Raw genomic sequence first — 18,366 nt, 5'->3', positions numbered from 1 at the left:
TTACACTATGAGCCGACCGCGTTGTCAAACCGCACACGGGACGCCATACTGAGGGCAGGTAACAGCCGCACGTGAAGTCGAGATACTGTATAACACGGCGGTAGAAGGCAGCCACTCACCAAGACTAACGACCGTCATTTTACAAGGAAAAGTAATGCAATTTAGTGGCTGATAGCCTCAGAGCAAACTAGCACTATCGTTAAAATAGTGCACACATAAAATATTACTGATCAAAAGATGGTCAGACGTACACCGTCAGGATATCAAAAAGATGTGAAAATTATGTATTATGTATAAACAGTGAGAGTGCCCAACCACCTGTTAAAAGTGATATAAAAGTAAAATTTAAATATACAAAAGCCACAAATTAGCCAACATTGGAAAGTTGAATAAAAAACAAAATATAGCAAGAGTTGAGTATCCACATTGCATATATTAAATAACATTAATACTTTTTCCATATATCATCAGTACAACTTTTCATAATGGTATGGAACGCGTCAGTGTAACATAAGTTTTCTTTATACAATATAATGAATATTTTTTTACAGTTTCTACTTCGTATCTAAAAATTCATCTATTGAGTAGAAAAAGTTGTCATTCAGTAATTCTTTTAATTTGTTTTCAAATTTTGGTTGGCTATCTGTCAGATTTTTATTGCTATTTGGCATACGACCAAAGATTTTTGTGGCAGCATTAACTACCCCCTTTCTGTGCCAAAGTCAGATTTAACACAGAATAGTGAAGACCATCCTTTCTTCTAGTGTTGTAGCTATGCAGTTCGTTATTATTTCGAATCGAGATGGGTTATAAATAAAAATTTCGTAAGTGAATATATGTATTGCGAGGGTACTGTTACTATACCGAGTTCCTTAAATAAATGTCTGCAACGTGATCTTGGGTGGGCTCCAGCTATTATTCTGATTACACGCGTTCTTGCAATGAATACTTTTTCTCTTAATGATGAATTACCCCACAGTACACTGAAGACCCAAAGAAACTGATACACCTGCCTAATATCGGTTAAGGCCCCCGCGAACAAGCAGAAGTGACACAACACGACGTGACATGGACTCGACTAATGTCCGAAGTAGAGCTGGGGGGAATTGACATCATGTATACTGCAGGGCTGTGCATAAATCCGTAAGAGATTTCTTCTGACCAGCATGGTGCAAGGTATCCCAGATATCCTCAAATAAAAAATGGCTCTGAGCACTATGGGACTTAACATCTAAGGTCATCAGTCCCCTAGAACTTAGAACTACTTAAACCTAACTAACCTAAGGACATCACACACATCCATGCCCGAGGCAGGATTCGAACCTGCGACCATAGCGGTGGCGCGGTTCCAGACTGACGCCTAGAACCGCTCGGCCACTCCGGCCGGCCACATATCCTCAATAATGTTCATGTCTCGGGAGTTTGGTGGCCAGCCGACGTGTTTAAACTCAGAAGTGTTCCTGGAGCCACTCTTTAGCAATTCTGAACGTGTGGGGTAGTGGCACTGTCCTGCTGCAATTGCCCAAGTCCACCGGAATGCACAATGGACATGAATGAATGCAGGTTATCGGACATAGGATGCTTACATACGTTTCACCTGTCAGAGTCACATCTAGGCTTATCAGGACTCCCACGTCACTCCAACTACACACGCCGCACACCATTACAGAGCCTCCATCAGTTTGAACAGCCCCCTGCTGAAATTCAGGGTTCACAGATTCATGAGGTTGTCTCCATACCCGTACACGCCCATCCGCTCGATACGATTTGAAGCGAGACTCGTCCGACCAGGCAACATGTTTTCAGTCATCAACAATCGAGTATCGACGTTGACGGGCCCAGGCGAGGGGTAAGGCTTTATGTCATGCAGTCATGAAGGGTACATTTGTGGACTTTCGGCTCCAAAAGCCCATAACGATGATGTCTTGTTGAATAATTTTCACGCTGACACTTGTGGATGACCCAGCATTGAAATCTGCAACAATTTGCGGAAGGGTTGCACATACGTCACGTTGAACCATTCTCTTCATCTTGCAGGATCTTTTTCCGGCCGCAGCACTGTCTGAGAACTAATGTTTTACTGGACTCCTGGCATTGATGGAGCACTCGCGAAATGGTCGTAGGGAAAAATCCCCACTTCATCGCTACCTTGCAGATGCTCTGCCCCATCGCTCTTGCACCAACTATAACACCACATTCACAGTCACTTAAATCTTGATAACCTGCCATTGTAGCAGCAGTAACCGATCTAACAACTGCGCCAGACACTTGTTGTCTTATATAGGCATTGCCGACCGCAGGACCATATTCTGTCTGATTACATATCTCTGTATTTGAATATGCATGCCTATACCAGTTTCTTTGCCACTTCAGTGTATGATGCCATATGAAGGCAGTGAATGGCATAGTTGGCTAATTTACTGATATGTATATAACCCAAATTTGCAGTAAACCTTACAGCATAAGTAGCTGAAGCTAACTGTTTCAGCAGATCATCAATGTGTTTCTCCCAGTTCAATTTCTCGTCAGTGCACACACCCAGAAATTTTGAATATTCTGCCTTAGCAACAGACTTCTGTCCAAAGTTTATATTTATCAATGGTGTCATGCCATTTACTGTACAGAATTGTATGTACCGTGTTTTCTCAAAATTTTGTGAGAGTCCATTTGCAGAAGACCACTTAATCATTTTCTGAAAGACATTATGTGTTGGATGTGATTACTATATACTTGTATCATCAGCAAAAAGAACTAGCTTTGCATCTTCATGACTATAGAGTGGCAAATAATTAATATATGTTAAGAACAATGAGGGACCCAAAACTGAACCCTGTGGGACACCATGCTTGATACCTCCTCAGTTAGAGGGCTCTGCTGAATTTTTGCTGACTATCTGTACTGTTAATTTCAAATTTCTGCATTCTTCCAGTTAAATATGAGGTAAACCATTTGTACACTGTCACACCCTTACCACAATTATTAAGCTTATCTAGAAGAATTTCATTATTCACACAGTGGAAAACCTTCGAGCGATTACAAAATATCCCAATGGGTGATGTTCAGTTATTCAAGGCATTTAATATTTGATCAGTGAAAGCACTGAGAGCATTTTCTGTTGAAAAGCCTTTCTGAAATCCAAACTGACCTTTTGTTAATACTTCATTTTTACAAATACGTGATGCTACTCTTAAATACATTACTTTTTCCAGAATTTTGGATAAAATTGTCAGAAGTGATGTTGGACTGTATTTGTTAGCATCAGACCTATCCCCTTTTTTATGTAGTGGTTTAACAACAGTTTATTTCAGTCTATCTGGTAAATATTGTGAGCTACTTCATATGTGGCTGATAATCCTACTTACCTGATGGCAACAAGCTTTTAGTAGCCTGTTGGTAATGTCATCAGTTCCATGTGAGCTTTTACTTTTGAGTGACTTTATTATTTTTATTATTTCAATTTTATCAAACTGCATAGGTATTGCTTCTTCCGTATACTGCCTTGCATTTTCTAATGAATAACTGGATCCTATTTTCTCTAAAACGCTTAAAAATGATAATTAAAATGTTTGCTACTTTTGACTTTTTGTTAACAAATTTTCATTGAGTGTGACAGAAATGCAGTCTTCTTGTGGTCTCGGTTGCCGTGTTTCTCTTTTAACTATATTCCAAATCGTTTTAAATTTATTATCAGATGTTCTAATATCAGGCATTGTGCACATACGTCTGGGATTTTTAATAATTTGGCTGTCTACAATGCAGTAGTTTCTACAATGTTTCATTGTTTCTGGATCATTACTCCTTCTAGCTGTAAGATACTGTTCCCTTTTCTGTTTACAAGATATTTTTATCCCTTTATTAAGCCATAGCTTCTTAGATGGCTTATAACAGTTATATTTCACCGTTTTGTTAGGGAACCTCTTTTCAAATACACTCATAAAGCCATCATGAAATAGGTTAGATTTTAAGTTAGCATCAGGTTTCCTATGGACCTCATCCCAGTCTAACTGTTGGAAGCCTTCCCTAAAATTTTCAGCTGTTTAATTGTTATCTTGGTCTATAAAAACATTATCTATCAATAACTGACTTCAAATTGAAAGAACCAATTAATACTTCAAGGTCAAGCTTTCTATCGGACTGTGTCAGAAGATCTACACTGAAATCTCCACAAACAACAATTTGCTTCCCTCTGTCCGACAGGTAGTAAACCAATAATCCAAGTATTTCACAAATAGCTGAAAATTTCCAATTGAGGACCTATACACGACTACAATTATAAAAATACCATTGTTTAGTTTAAGCTCGCACATACATGCTTCTATATGTTGTCCTACACAAAATTTTCTAGTTTCTAAATTATTCACTCTGTAACATATTTTAATACATATGGCAACTCTTCCTGTCCCCAGAGTGTCTCTTCTTACATGTGAAGGGCTTATTTTAATAGTGGTAGAAGTCCATTTTTGTTCATTCTGAGCCGGCCGAAGTGGCCGTGCGGTTAAAGGCGCTGCAGTCTGGAACCGCAAGACCGCTACAGTCGCAGTTTCGAATCCTGCCTCGGGCATGGATGTTTGTGATGTCCTTAGGTTAGTTAGGTTTAACTAGTTCTAAGTTCTAGGGGACTAATGACCTCAGCAGTTGAGTCCCATAGTGCTCAGAGCCATTTGAACCATTTTTTTTTGTTCATTCTGAGATACAGAGTCCTAAAGTTAAATGAGCGCTGAAAAAATCTGCAGTTGAGATACCAGACATATGCAAGCATATGGCTTCTTGCTAGAGATGAACCTTCCTTTCTGTTCGTTTGGACCATTAACGTCAGAAGCATTATAGACAGAAAAGTGGAGGTAATGGACCAGTATTGAAATAAGCCCTTTATGTGCTGAAAGCTTATTTCCACCTAATCTTCCTTTTCTATATCTGTGACTATATGATATTCAGACAGGCATCGTACATCTTTCCACTGTCAGCTTCTAAATCTTATAAACAAACAAGGAGCCCACCTACTTTGTTTTTTAATCCCCTGATATTCTGATGCAATAACTAACTTATTTTTCGCTTTGCCTTTAAAGACAATCTTGCGACATACAACATTGTTTTTCACTGAACTTTTAGTAGAATCTTGTCATAATTCAACATGTCTAGTACCTGTCTGTGTGAGCTTCTCATTAAGCTTAATTTCATTCAATATTGAATTATTGGACACTGATCTTAACATACAAAAGAGGTAGTCACACGAGTTTTAGAGCCCCCCCCCCCCTTTTAAAGCTTTTACTATCATCCCAGCCAATTTACCCTTCCCATCCCTATTGAGATGCAGGTCATGTCTTCTGAAGTCCCACCTATTAATACCATCAACAAGAACCAAACCTATGCCTGAAAAGTAGCTTCCTGAAGCAGCTGATCTGGCTCCATAGGAAAATTTGTAAATTTTTGGTAAGCTGTTATGGGACCAAACTGCTGAGGTCATCGGTCCCTAAGCTTACACACTATTTAATCTAACTTAAACTAACGGACCGTGACAAGACGCCTGAGACCGCGCAGCTACCCCGCATGGCAGGGCTCCATATCGACACTCCCGACAGAACTGTTCAATTGGGGACCGATCACACCACATGAAAGCAGGAACCAAGCCATCATTTGTGTGGTTTGTTACAGATGCCACTTTTACCAGGTCACACTTAATATTGCAGCCCTGATCTAAATCAATAGTGTTTCCCGCACCACCCACTATCACAACATGATCCTGCTTTGAAAAACCCTTGGATTATGATCCTACATTGTCTATCACTTGCCTAAGACATGCACTGGGCTTGAAAAAAGTTGTGAACTGGAACCTGTCACCTAATTTTTCCTGCAAGATCTGGCCCACACCTCTTCCATGGTTACTACCTAACAACAGAACTTTCCTCCTACTTTCTACTTTTTTTAAACAGTTGGTTTCCTGGTGAAAGTCTGTTGAGTCCTGACTACACTTACATCTACCTGGGCCTCTTCCGTAGTTACCTGAGGCAGCGAGGCAAATCTGATGTTTTGTACCAATGACGAAACTATCAGATATTGTTCTCTTTCTGTGGCCCCTGTCCCTTGCTACCACAAGGAGAAATAGTACTAGTTGGCGACAGAATTTAAAGGGATGAAAAGAAGATTAAAATTTTTGAGAAATGAGTTTGAAAGGAATATTGGTGAGGTTTGAGCACGATTTCAAAAAAAGAATAATTAATTAGAAGATACATTTGCTTCAGCGTGGTTTCCTCTTTTAGGGTTGTTGATGGATTCTTGTTTAAGCTGCGCGTAATTTCAATTCCCTCTAGTAAATTAATGAAGTGACCTTTGTGGTGACGATAAAGGATACTCAGATTGGTATATATATCGCCAGCAGAGTGCCCATTGATTTTCAAATGACTGGACAGAATTAACTTAGAATAATTAAGCTCCCGATGTTCCTTGAATACGATGTTAAAAGTGCGCCACGCCTGTCTGATAAAGAGGCATTAGCAATCATCGTACTTAATTTGACAAATACCTGAGCCCATGTGGCGGTTGTGGGTCCTAGCGTCTTGGTGCCGGTACTGAAGACCAGTTCCACTCGGTATAAAACATGCCACTGTGACTCCAAATGTTCTGAGTCATTGGCCAGCTTGATCTGAAATTTAACCTAAATAGGGTAGCTTACTGATCGAATTTCACGGAATGTCCTCATCGATGGGTGTCAGGGTAATGCGTTGGTGAATACCATCAAGTCCTCTATGTTGCATTTGCTGAATAAGGGTGTCCACAGCCTGAATTGTGTAGCTGCTAGAGCTTGCAATGTTCCTGATAATTTCAAGTTCATTTTTATATTCCTTTTCGTAAAGGGGTACTTTGGTAGCTCGGTGCACCATTGCACGTGAAGCAGCAATCTTATATTTTTGTGGGTGGTTCGATGAGCTGTGGATTATACTGTCAGTCGTAGATCTTTGCTAAAAATGTGATAGGAATCTCATTGTTTTGTAAAATGATTTGTACATCTAAAGAGGGTAAAGTTAAATTAAAAGAAATTAAATCATTAGCTAAATAATATGGCCTCAGTGGCCAGCCTAAGTCCTTCATAGTACACCACGTCCAACATCTTTAAATAAGATGTTCGTCAGACCCATACATCAGGAACCCACAATCAAGCCGAGATCGCACTAAGGCCCTGATAAACTGGTACAGACAAATCAGGCATGCTCCTCGTGAATTGTGTATAAGATATTTTGAAATGCTGTACTTTAATTGATCGTCTTTTCAGGCCCTTTTACGGTATGGAACGATGTAAGTTTAGAGTCAAATATCAAACTCAGAAATTTCACCATGTCTTTAAATTTAAGAATCCTTCGTCCTCAACTCAGAGAAGTTGAAAACCGAACAGGAATGACTAAAAAGGACGCACACAGATTTCTCAAATGAGAATTTAAAACCTGTCTCCTCTGTCCATTCACTACTGTTGAAAAGTCAGTTACAACTGATGAGTTGTTGTTGCAACATTTGAAAATAAACAAAAGACAGGGAAGTCATCAACAAACAAAGAACACTGGACACGAAATGTAACAATGGACGAGATAGTATTAATAGCTATTGCAAAGACAGCCACGCTTAAAACACTACTTTGAGGAACAACGTTCTCCCGCTCAAAGTGATCAGAGAGGGAATCATTGACTTGATACCTTAAATGTCTGGGCGAGAGAAAGACTACTTGAAGACTGGAAGACACGCTCTAAAACCCCATTCACCAAGCTGCCCGAGAACGCTATGCTGCTAAGTAATATCTTGGGCCTTGTCAAAAAAAAAAAATGTTCAAATGCGTGTGAAATCTTATGGGACTTAACTGCTAAGGTCATCAGTCCCTAAGCTTATACACTACTTAACCTAAATTATCCTAAGGACAGACATACACACCCATGCCCGAGGGAGGACTCGAACCTCCGCCGGGACCAGCCGCACTGTCCATGACTCCAGCGCCTGAGAACGCTCGGCTAATCCCGCGCCTATCGATGTCAAAAAATATACCTACGAGATTATGCCGGTACAGGGAAGCCTGTTGTATAGCCGCTAGCAGGAAGGGCTGGTCATCAAAGGGGAGCGATACCTCATGAACCCATACTGAAAGCGACCAAGGAGCAGTCAGGCTTCTAGGATCAAAACAAGGCAGCAACTCCAATGTTTTTCCACCCAACTAGTGAGGAAAATATTTAGATAACTACTGGCGTATATTTGGTCCTTCCCAGGTGTTAAGAGTGGAATTAAAATGTCACTTCTCCACAAATTAGGAAAGTAACCTGATGTCAAAATGAGATTAAAAATGGCGAGAAGTATTCCTTTGCTGTGCCCCGTGAGGTGCTGTAACACACTATAATGGACCCTGTAGTGACCAGATGATGTACCACGAGCTGCAAATAATGCAGTATTCAGCTCTAACGTGGAAATGCGGCAGTTGTCTTTTCCACCCGTGGTGAAATTGAATCCCAACTCACCCTCCCAGCAGCCACTCTCTAACGCTAGAAAGCTGAATCCTGATTGGCCGTGGCGGTGGCTGTGGGAAAATAGACCACCATGGTCTGAGCACTGTCTCATGGGGTGGTCTTCAGACTTCCATTCCCCATTACAGCAACAAATCGTCACCTCCCACCTCTTACAGAAATCCTCCTGATGGCCTGGCATACAACTGTACTTTCAGTGAAACAGTTTATGGTGGTCAGGAACTGTTCTCCATAATAATTCGGCGACATTTCGCTCTCGCTACCCGAAATGCTGTGTGGTTCTCTCCAGTTGACTGGCACTTGTACCTACGCAGAACTGCCCACCTGGACCTGATTACACAGTAGCATTGGTCGCTACACCAAGAGATATAGCTGGCCTAAAGACTGCAGAATGGATGCTTCAGCAGTATGGCAGATTGTTTGGGTAATAGATCAACCCATTCTTGGACGCTGTTACTGTGTTCAAACACATCATGTTGGCTGTAAAGCATCCAGTTTGCCCTTCGAAGCATCCATCATGGTGGTTTTCTTTCAAGTTTCACACTGTCTGGCAGGTGAATCCAGACTGGGAAGTCGTCACTTGAGTGCAAGTCATCAATCAGTTACCATTGAGCTGTGTGTGCAGGTGTTGGAGAGCATACCGAGAGAGACAGCAGTAAACGACACTGTAGCAGTGTTGAAGTATGTGCTCTGCCTCATGTTCAACATACACGCATGTGAGAACAAGAAGGTTCTCAGCTGCTCTACCTAGGGGGAAGATTGCTGCAGAGCCCTAAATCACATTATGTTGTTTTAAAATCACGACAAAGGTTGAAGGGGTCTGGGAGCTGAGTAAGGATGCCATGGAAGCCTCTTCATCTAGCACTCATGTGGGAGCAGGTAGAACGAACATATTGTCAACTGATGACGCACGTGCACCAATACAGCGACTAATAGCATGCTGTTTGTGAGGGAGAGAAGCGAGGGATGGTAGGCATTATTGACGAAAGTAGCCACTCCTGCTTTAGCTCTCTCTCCACTAAGGTCATCCTTTTGGAGAAAATAATCACATAGCTCAGGGGCATCAGAGAATTTAAAATTTGTGTCTTGAAGACAGAGCCATATTGGCGTATCCTGAGTTAACAGACGTAGTTCCTCCACATGTGTCCTTAAACCATTCAAGTTTCACTGCAGTAGGAAGCCATCTAAACGGTAAAGTTTTCCACTATCTCTCCCCTTTCCGTACCTCCGTGGTGGGGAGATTGTATCAGATGGGAGTGGGGATGGTAACGTGAAGGACTCGTCGGTTCCCTCAGGCAGACGTCGACACCTGCACCATCGTCCGATCGATCGGACAGGACAAAGGTTGCATGGTCTGATGTCTTCGGACCTGATCATTTTGGTTTGATGGTTTTCGACCACAGCTTGGACTTCAGGGACGATGGCAAGGCCATTTTTACACAAACTGTTTTTTGGGACTCATCTATCATCTGTTGTGAGAGTTTGTTACCTTTTGGAAGAGTATGTTCCCCAGACACCATTACTGCCATGGTGGATAGGCTTGGTTGTTGTTGGACTAGCGGTTGACAGGCGCAGGTGGAGGTGCAATGGTGAGCTGCCAACGCCAGTTTTCTGCACAGGCTGCTTCAACATTGAACAAATGACTGCACAGAAGTTGGTGGCTCTGAAGCCTTGAACGTCTTTTTCGCGTCCGAATAGAAGAGCTGTTGTGTCGCATTAATTTCCTGGATATTCTTCTCTTTTGCGAAGACAGGACATTCTTTGCTCAAAACAGGACGGACTTTGGAGCAATTGACACACATGGACTGGGTAGTGCGTTGGATGCTGGAGTCGTGGGCAGTGAAGGCTGCATCTTCCATAGATAGCGTAACCATTATTACCCATGGTGGTATGACCATAGTGTTGACTATTAAAGCAGAGCGTTACATTTGGCACATAGGGCCTAACGTTAACGCGGAGAAGTCGGCCACAACACATTCGGGCAACTTTGGTAAATGGAATGTCAGACGCTGCCATTAGGAGTTCGCCTTCATCCCGTTTCATGACATTCTGAACTTCACTGATCTCATGCTTTCTCATTCCGGTTGCAGTTTTTTGGTATCCCTACCCATAATTTTCTGGCACCTCACAAGTCCTTTACAGCACAGATGTCTCAGGTGGAATAGACACGAACTCCTGGGAGTAAAGGAAAGAGATTTAGACTTCATGGAAGTCCAACAAACATTTAGGCAACAAAGTGTCTACCCAGACAGAGCCCTGCTTGCCTGGGTACGCCTTATACAACTTCTATGCAGCAGGTTCCCCAGAGGCTGCCCGCTAACGAGTGTTCCGTCTCAACGGGCATGCATCTCGTCGGCACGCAGCACAATTTGAGATGGAAGTTCTTTTATTTTTTTTAATTAGGTTTGTACTATTCTCACAGTCAAGGCAGTCAAGCCAAGAGCCTCGTTCCCTGCGACATACAACATTCCACCGCAGTGCCACACGGTGGTCGCTGAAGCATGCCAAATAACTGCTGACGATCACCAGTCCCCAGCTCAGTAAACCTGGGCTCGCCATGTCTGTACCCAGCAAACGAATACTGAGCTCCCTGAGGTGCTCACCATTTAGAACTAACCGGGGAACACATGTGGCCTTGTCGAAAACACCACGGATGTGGTGAGCATTACCCCCAATTTACACCTGCTGGGGTGATATTCATCGTAAAAACAGGGGAAGTAGTAATTTTCTCGGCATCTAGAGCACGCCATAAACGCCGCATTTTTAGAATTACGTCTTTGTCTGAAAACTTCTAAAGAAAATCAAAGCTCATTTGCATACATAAAAGATTCGCCCGCATTCTACAGATGGCAGCAAATCACGCGGTACGCATGATTTCGCCAAATATTGACGAGGATAGCTGCTGATGCCCAATGGACTATATTTTGATGCATTCTTCTCGGGATGTGATGTATTTTTCTCTTTCGGTGAGATAGTAGCAATTTTGAAGGTTTTTAATCAAAGTCTGTATCTGACGATAAAAACAGATATCACTGGGTTGCACCAACGGAGTGTATATGAGGGAAGTCACTTTAGTTGTGCACGATGACAATCCTTCTTCATCTTGAAAACTCTCGTCGTATAATTGGGGATTTGTTTGTCCGTTCCACGAGTCAGTTAACAGAAGAAATTTGTTCTCTAACACACAGCGCCTCATCACGTTACACACTTTTTTTTGTGTGTGTGTGTGTGTAAGGCTGATGAAACCTTCTCACATTTTGATGAAGTATTGACGACATTACTATATGTTTCCACGTGCCCATCTTCGGTCCAAAAGAGCTCTCTTGTAGCCATATGTAGACTGTTCGCAATAATTTTCCAGAAAGGGCTGTAACATGTAACTCTGTGTAAAAGTGGGCTATTTTGTTCATATTTCGATTTATTTGCAGTGTAAGTAATGTAAAAACTGAACATGAAAATGTTTCCCAGAGGGATTCGGCCCACGACGCTCGGTTGAGCGTTCCTTACTCTTTCGGTTGTGCCAAAGATTGCTTGAAATTACACTAACGAAAATGTCTCATGCGTAGCCTGACCCGCCATTTTTTTTCTAAACGTTTGGCCATATGGAGCTATCACTTCTGCCCGTTTTATTTCGGGCCAAGCCCTGCATTTACCATAAATTGGGCCGAAATCAGTGACGACGGGTAGGCGCAGTCCCCTTGTAAGTCGTACTCACGTGTTTAACCGCCTTGCATACATTCAGCCTTCTTGTCACTTTCTGTATTCTGTACCTGATGGTGTATTCCTTCAGGTAGTTACAGTAATAGCGGCCTGTATTTGATGCAGAGGATGTGGCTACTTTCTGCTGTTGTGTGGTCTCAAATACAAGACATAGGCGCGTAATCTTGGTTTTGATCATGCACACCTGAACTTTCTGGGTGCTTGACTTCGTTTAGACGTTTTGTTTCTATACATGAAGTAGAGAAGAACCGTAATTTACCACTCGGCAAACACTTTCTGACTTTCATCTGCCAGTTCCCAGGCTGTAATGCATGTGACTGTGAGAACAACTCCACTCTCTCAGCTGCATTTTCCTGCTCTGCCTGCAGCAACATGCATTCTACTCCTAAACATGCAATTGTTTGACATACAAAAAGGAAGAGAGTAGAGGGAAAATTTTTCTAGTTTTCAAGTGAGATTCTCTTGCAGACTACTGCTGCAACACAACAATCTAATTTAATTTGAACAATTTTTACTTACTGGTGTTTTAGTGGTTTTTACCTAATTTATTGAAACCCGTGTATTTTGTTTCCTGCTTGGTTGCTATATATGATTTTTCTACCTCTTTAACGAATAAATTATGTATTTCATGCTATCCATCTGACAACGTACAAATTTCCAAACTGCAACAATACTCCAAAAGTCGATATATAACTCGAGGAGGAAATTCTTGTTTTTTTTTTTTTTTTTTATATCTGAAGCCATCACATTGCACAACCTGCTTTCTTGTTTCCTACTGCAAGCCATTCTTTATAGGTTTCTGGCGCGACAACTGGAGTTATTCTTATGATACATAAATAATCTTCATGTTGTTTCTTGGCGTCTTATAAAGTGTATCAATAAATATAAGCGGAAAGCATACTGAATTTTGTTGTTATTGTGATCTTCAGTCTGAAGACTAGTTTGTAGCCCTTCTCCACGCTAGTTTATCTTTTGCAAGTCTCTCTATCTCTGCAGAACTATTATAACCTTCATTCACTTGAAACTGTTTATTGAAGGGAAACCTTGATCACCCCCTATAATTTTTATCTCACACGCTTCATCTCATTACTAAGATCAACAATTCGTACCTGCCTCAGCATTTGGCATACAAGCCTATACCTTCTTTAGTCAAGTAGTGTAATGAATTTCAGCTGTCGCATATTCGGTTCCGTACCTCTTCATTAGTCATCCAAGCAATTCCACTGATTTTCAACATTCCTCTGTGGCACCACATTTCAAACCTTCTGTTTTCTTCATGCGTGTACTGTTCATCGTCCACGTTTCACTTCCATAACAGACTATGCTTCAGGCAGATACTTCCAGAAAAGACCTAACACTTATCACATTTTGAAATATTTCTGTTTTTCAGAGACGTTTCTTTTAGTACTGACAGTCAGAATTTTACAGTCTATTTCATACGTTAGCAGTTTTTCTGCTAAAATAGCAAACCTCGTCAGCTGCTTTTAGTGTCTCATTTTCTAATCAACTTCCGTCGTAATCAACTGATTAGTTTTACCTTTGTTGATGTTCGTCTTACTACCTCCTTTCGAAACATCAATTTTGTTCCACTTAAAACGCATTGTGTTAAGAAGAGTAATATTATTTCATACCTTTTACACTCTTTATTAACACTGGTATCTGACGTAGTTTCCATACTGCATTAGCCTTATTTTACCTTTGTTAGTGTTCACTTTATTACCTGTTTCCGAGAATGTACAATTAAAAGCACCCTGTGTTAATGAGGATAATATTATTTTACACGCTCTACATTGTAACGTTCTCTAAAGTTTAGAAACAGCTCATTGTACGTCTTTATTACCACTGGAATCTGACGCAGTTTCTGAAGACTTGTAGCTCTCACATCCCAACAAAAAGATCCATAACAGACGTCACTATTTTTTGGTGAACAATTTCGTTTTTTACAATAATTCAGACGTAATAATCATCTCAATCAAACGATTGGCATACCAGATGCTTCCACACAAATTTTTGGTGTGCAGCGTCATACGCTGAGAAACTGCCTCTCTCAAAACTCCTTGCAACGACCGGCACCTGACATTTGCCTCGTGTGGTTGGCATATTCCTTTTTCCTTGTAATGGTACGGAGTCATGACAAGCTACCTGAACAAAATCGTTGACCTGTAAGTGGCACCAGACACTAATCTCGTTGCTAAGTTTGATGTGAGTCACAACTTTTGCTATAAGAGATGACTTCATAGACTGTGAACGATCTTTGATAAATTGCTGGAATTATCTGCGAAATCATTTACAAATACTGTGAACGCTTTCAGACATCCCTCTCCCATGTCTCATATTATTTAACTGTTCCTTTGCAATAGTGAATCTCCATCTAAAGTGAAATTTTGGTTACCACGAACAAAAAAAATCTCGTGCTCGTGGCACATTTGATCGGATATTCTTATGTTCATAATTTTTTAACTAAGCAGCAGTGTTGACCTGTAACTAAAGACTAAAACTACACTCACCTAACCACCTCTTTGTCTCTAGACAATGAAAGGAGAGAGAGTTGAATGTCATAGGACCACTGGTTTCGTAATATTAGTCCATGTCAGCACTAATAGTTGTCTCCGGTGAGAGACACGTATTCCGCATATTTGAGTGCAATTTTCTGCTTGAATGAAATTGAAGGTAACAGTTAGCTGAGAATGTTAATGCATTGCGTTAGAGAGCGAAAGAAGGGGGCGAGGGCATGGAAGGAGGGAGGGAGTGAGAGACAGAGACAGCGGTAGGAGAGTGAGGGAGAGTAGAAAACTTGCAGAGGGTGGGGGAGGGGGCACATAAATCATGACATAGTGGTACAGTGTATCTGATTCTTAACAATGGCTGATTAATACAGACCTATAACTGAACATTAATTTGGTCTCACGTAAGAACAAGAAATCTGACTCTGTGAACATAGTCTGTTTTTGCTAATATGTAATACAGCTTAATTCTGCATCTGTACAGTAGCTAAATATAATGAACCATTTAAATTAACGACAGCTTGCTCATGACCAATTTTGACAACTATCCATCGTTTTAATTCGTAAATATATATATGTATATATGTCACATCTTTATCCAATCATGTATGACAAAACTGACAATAAGAAAGTGTGTTTTATTAGAGAGAATGTATGAGATGGATGAGGTTTGTTTCAGTGACCAGCGCCATGGCATTTGTTTTTGTGCATACAGAATGTATTCGTCTGCTTCGCAGACGACCACGTCTGCCTGAAGGCCAAATTCCACTGGAGCAAATGATGTAAGCAGAAAACTTAAAACTGTCAAAAACTACTAAAATTATGCACTGCCTAAATCAAATTATCTATTCCTATATTTATGTGCTGTGATTAGTTACCTGGAGTAGTATAGAATAAAAACAACTAACAGTTTTTTTCCATTGTCATGACCAAGAATTTTGTTGTGATTATCTTCATGTATGGAACTTTAGGGGTGTTCAGTTGTAATTTATTAATATTCTGTTATTGTATAAAAAAATTCAAGTGGTTAATTGCTGGCATTTGTCTTGTAATGATTTAAATTGACTACAAATGCAGTGAAGAATATCAAATTCAGTGATTTTAGTGACACGATTGGTTACATTTTACAGTCATCTTTTGTACTTCAAAAATTATCGTTACTATTAATATTATGTGCATTAATATAAAAAAGGTTTGGTACAATTACTATTTCAGCTGTCCGATACTGTTACTTTGCAACTCAGTTTCTTTTCACAGCCAGTTTTTCTCAGAAAAACTATATGCGTTCTCTTATACTAATTTCCATTTAAAAGTGGGAACGAAACAGTATAGTGTAAGTGGGAATACCGGAAATACAGGTGTTTATAAATCAGTTATACAAAGTAACCATTTTTTGTGAAAAAGTTAATCCATTTGCAGAAATGTTTGATACAGCGCTGAATGCAGTATATCTTCAAGTTTTATTTACAGATTCAATGTGGCTACCTTTTGTAAGACGACAAATGTCCCATCTTTAATCAGTTTCCTGCCAAATCCTATGAAGCAAATCTTGATGTATCGTAGCAACTGCTTGTGTCATCCGTTGTCGCAGCTCGTCGACGTTTCCTGCAAGTGGAGGAAAAAACACCCTGTCTTTAATGTATCCCCATACGCAGATGTCCGATGGGGTCAAATCAGGTGATTGTGGTGGGTGGGATATTGTTCCACCACGTCCAATGCAGGCCACCAAATTCCTATAGAGGTACGCGCCATCTTCACGACGATAATGTGGATGTGCGCCATCTTGCTCGAAAATAAATTCTGTGACCACATCCTGTTGTAGTTGAGACAATAGGTAATGTTCAAGCATGTCCAGGTACGCTATGCCTGTTACAGTTAACTCGGCAAAAAAGAGAGAAATGTAAATCTTGCTACAGCGCAAAACACATTTACCTCAAGTTTCATGTTCGACTATGTGAAGTAGTTTCTGCTCACCCCGTATCCGAGTCACACTGGCGCAGGTAATGAAGGAGGTTCCGTCACTGAACGCAATTTTATTAAGAAAATCATCTTCAGTCTGCGTTTTGTTAAACATGTCTATATAAAACACAGCTCATTTTTCATTGTCACTTTCTCTTACACCTTGCAACAATTCAATTTTTAGTGTTTCAGTGACAGGCCTTTCTGTAATACCTTGCAGACTGTAGGACTAGGCATCTTAAATTTTAAGATGGCACGTATCACTGACTACGAATCTAACACTGCCGGACTGGTTCTATTGCTGCATCAGACTGCTGGCCCACCCTGACCCGGCGTCCTATGTGATACAAAGCCAGTTCCGGTGAAACGATTGTACCAATTAACAACAGTTTGTATCAAGGTGATGGCTTGCAGTGTTTAGTCCTGAATTGTGTCTGAATTTCAGTAGCGGATTTGGATTCATGAAACCGTAAGCAACACTGTGCACACACTGCACCGTTGTACGACTCCATGATGACTGTTAGAATAACTCAGTTGCGTGTGTCACTTAGAGGGAACGTCGGAAACTAATAGTGGTAAGCGGAAATAAAACTTGAAGACACACTGGCATTCACCGCTATATCAAACTTTTTATAAGTTATTTACTGTTTTCAGAATTAAAAATTATTTTTATACAATTAATTTATAAACATCCTTTAGAATAATAAATCTGCTTTACACTAACATTTACACAAGGGGCAAGTATGGATTGATTCCGATATTGTGAGTTTCATCGTTCACAAGTTCTTATGCTTTTAAAAGGCATTGACCCATGTTATTGTGCTACACAGGAAATGTACCTGTCTGTTTTAAACAATTTTAGGCACCAAGTTGTTTCATTCTTGAGACTTTTATAGATTAAACCATTATGATTCCGAAGTGAGATGGGAACGACGATTCATAAGTCCATGTAATCTTCTTAGAGGTTCAGAATATGCTGAAGCTCTGCGCATCCTGTATGTTTTTCACAGTTTTTTCTTCGGTCTTCTGCTCTCTCTGATACTGAATTCAGTACCAGCACCAGGTCTTCGAAAACCGTAGTAGGGATCTTCAGTTCACACTGTATACGGAATGAAATATCCATCAGTGTCAACATTCTCCTTGAGCGATTTAAGAAAACCTCGCAATCTCTAATCTGGATTTGAACTCAGCTCGTCTAGAATCCGAGGCCAGTAGTGCGAGTATTGTAATACTCTCTTTCTGTTATACACTAAAAAGCCAAAACATTATGAACACTAACCATCGTGTCGTTGGATGCCGCCAGCTGGCGTTGCGGGCACGTGACGCGGTAATAAAAATATGTAAGCGGGGCAGACACTGACGGGGGATCACCCTAGCGAAGATATGCGTTGCAAATGGAGAAATCCACTGAGATAAGCGACTTTCACAAGTGGTAGCTTATTATTAGGCAGAGACTGTGAACGAGTATCTCGAAAACGGCTATTGTCGTGAGCATCTACGGAAACAGGTAGAAAGATAGTGAAACTACCACTTAGTCCAGTAAGGGCGTCACAAAATAGGCCCTATAGGCCCTTTTCCTTGCAAAACACGAGGTACAAGATTTTATTTTCTACCTTCTGTATATATCTGGGAATATGTTGAATCCAAGTTTTCGTCCTCCAAACCCCTCGGGACAACTTTTTGTGGCC

The sequence above is a fragment of the Schistocerca cancellata genome, chromosome 4, assembly GCF_023864275.1.
Source record: "Schistocerca cancellata isolate TAMUIC-IGC-003103 chromosome 4, iqSchCanc2.1, whole genome shotgun sequence".
NCBI lineage: Eukaryota > Metazoa > Arthropoda > Insecta > Orthoptera > Acrididae > Schistocerca > Schistocerca cancellata.
This window is presented reverse-complemented; position numbering follows the sequence as displayed.